The sequence below is a fragment of the Mus caroli genome, unplaced genomic scaffold (assembly GCF_978045245.1).
Source record: "Mus caroli unplaced genomic scaffold, Mus_caroli_1 scaffold_12, whole genome shotgun sequence".
NCBI classification, from domain to species: Eukaryota; Metazoa; Chordata; class Mammalia; order Rodentia; family Muridae; genus Mus; species Mus caroli.
Window position 1 is genome coordinate 36,126,997 of NW_028227267.1, and position 3,025 is coordinate 36,130,021.

Consider the following 3,025-nt stretch of genomic DNA (forward strand, 5'->3'; position numbering starts at 1 on the left):
TTAGGCTTGAATATGTTTAAGGTTAGACATGACTGCAAGCTGCTCCTCATAATTTATGCATACTACATGCTGCTGCTTGGTACATAGGTCATTGGTCTTCAGGCTGCCTTCTTTACACAGCCTCTTTGATTCATTGGAGCATTCTTCTAATGCAATCTGCTCCTCTAGCAACTGTCTGTTCTCCTTCCACAACATTCCGACTTTGTGCTGGAGATGGTTAGATTCACTCTGGAGGTGGCAGTGCCTGATGCTGAGTCACAAACAAATGGTTACACAAGTCAGCATCCATCTTCCTCCCACTCCTCCAAGGACCATCCCTGCCACAATGGGCCCTGGTGCCCAGACAGCCCCAGCCAACTGTCCAGATTGGCCCTGGAGCATCACATTGGGAGAGGTCAAATCCAGAGGACAGCCATATTTCAGAAGCCGAGGTACATCTGTAAACCCTGACACTAACAGGGACTTACGAATCTCTCACAAGAGGACATGGCACACATGTGTGCTTATATGTCCATGTTATTTAAAAATCACCTGTAAGTAGAAGGCAGACCTTCTCTAGGAGAAGAGAAGAGTCCCAACCAACATACAGTCTTTCTAGGTGTCCCATGGAAATCTTATCTATGTATCTACTTTCAAAGCCCAAGAGGCTCAAAGTTGATTGATATCTTCATCATGGTGTTAATCTTTTCTGTTTCAAATATACTTTGTTGGAATCGAAAATGATTTGAGTTTCTCACAGACTCGTCACACTTGGCCAAAATGACTTTAAGAGGTAAAAATCCTAGAGCCTTGATTTGAAGGAGGCAGGCTTCTGGTTTAGAGGCAAACAGTATATAAACTGAGCTCCTGCTTTGGTTCATAGACAAGTATGGGCAGACATATCCTGTGCCTAGTGCTTGGATCATGACCCTGTTAGTCACTCACCAGTAGAATTGATTTTCTTTAGTCAACTCCTTGCACTTCTACAAGGCCTGACTTATGTCCTGAGGCATTCTCTTCAGGTCAGTCATCACCTGGTCATGTTGCATCTGGAGCATGAATGTCCTAATTTTGATTCTGTGGGAGGGCATGGACCTAGGAGTAAATAATCCCATGAACTAAGGATACAAGGATCATGTTAATTCAAGGTGAATCGTGGACTACCCCAACACATCTATGCCACAACATTGCTCCATGTTAACAGTTCCACTTGGAGCTTATTAAACGTATTACTCTTTGCCTGGGGTCAGTAGAGGCAGGAAAGTAAAGGTAGGGATTTGACCTACTTTATCTCCTCAGAGGGGCATGAAAGAATAGACTAGCTCTCCAAGAACTTTCCAGGAACCTGTGCCATAGTCTTGGGTCCACTTTAAACCTGTGATGACACATCTGTTTGTAGACAAGGAATTGTCAATCCTTGCTTCTGTTGCTACATAAACTCCCAAAGGACATAATCAGTACCTACAGGATACTACATTTCCAGTGTGCACCTAAGGTGAGCAGAACTCATATGCTGTGCTGCTCAAAGTGAGGCTCCCTCTGTCTTCACTATTATTGGCTGGAAACTGTGTCAAGCAATATCTCAGGCCCCAGCATACCATACAGACTCTCCAGCTCTTAAGTGGAACACACACACACACACACACACACACACACACACACACACACACACACTGACCCCTCCCATAATCAAACACAATCAGAATGGCAAATGGACACACATTATCTGATAGTATAGTGAATAAAATTTGATAAAAGCAGCGATGAACTATGGTCAATCCAGTTCTACTGAGAGAAAGTATGTGGGACCAGGCCCTTCCAACTGTTGAAAGGACCAGTTTAACCCAAATTACTTCCAGGTTAACTGCAAACATGATTGGCCATAAACACAGTGTACTTTGCATCACCCCAAAATTTATACCTGTATAGGATTCTTACAATGCAGGATTAGGACTCACCCTTTACAACCCTTATCCCCAGACTGTAATTCATACCACAGGCTCTGATTTACTTTTAGAGAAATCAAATTTCCTGAGTCCCATTTCACTCCTATCTGAACTTGAAGTTCTGTGTCGAAAATCCATTCAGCAAAATGAATTGGGATGTGTGGACAGCCTGGTGTTGTAGCCTCCTGTGATATGAGGGACTCTGAGGTTAACAGAGAGGGCCCAAGACAGTCAGCAAAGAACTGGGCATAATGACTACCTGTTGTTCAAATCCTTGTTAGTGTAATTGGCTAGGATTCCCTTTAGTTCCTGTCTCTCATATTTCATCTTCTGGAGAATCCTTTTGAACTTCTCCATCCTCTTCATTCTCAGCTCCTGATTATTGGTGGTGGAGGGTTGGGGTGATGCCTTTCCAACAGACCATGTAGGTTGACAAACACTAGTAAACTCGTAGAGATAATAGGGCAGGGAATGGTGACAACATGCTTTTCATTGGGGCTCTTGTGAGATTATTAATTCGTTGTGTTTTCTTGGGTATAATTACACTCATTCTGTTGGAATTTTGCTTCTAGTATCCTCTGTAGTGCTGGATTAGTGGAAAGATACTGTTTGAATTTGTTTTTGTTGCAGAATATCTTAGTTTCTCCAACTATGGTCATAAAGAGTTTTCTGGGTATAGTAGCCAGGGCTGGCATTTGTGTTCTCTTAGAGTCTGCAAGACATTTGTCCAAGATCTTCTAGATATTATCGTTTCTGGTGACAAGTCTGATGTAATTCTCATAGGTCTTCCTTTGTATGTTACTTGACTTTTTTCCCTTAGAGTTTGTAATAATTTCTTTCTTTATTCTGTACATTTATACTTTTGTTTAATATGTGACAGGATGATTTTCTGTATTTTTCCAATCGATTTGGTGTGTTGTAGGTTTCTTGTAAACTTAAGGCCATCTCTGTCTTTAGATTAAGGATTTTAATAATGATATTGTTGAAGATGTTTTCTGGGTCTTTGAACTGTTAACCCTCACCCACTTCTGTTTCTATTATTCTTAGTTTTGTTCTTTTTATTGTGTCCTGCATTTGCTAGATGTTTTGAGTTAGGAGTT

The 3,025-nt window shown here is 41.6% G+C and overlaps 1 pseudogene; it reads right to left on the bottom strand.

Annotated features, from left to right (window-relative positions):
* LOC147001730 (disks large homolog 5-like) lies at window positions 1-2,282 on the bottom strand (annotated as a pseudogene).
* Between the last annotated feature and the right edge of the window lie 743 nt (window positions 2,283-3,025).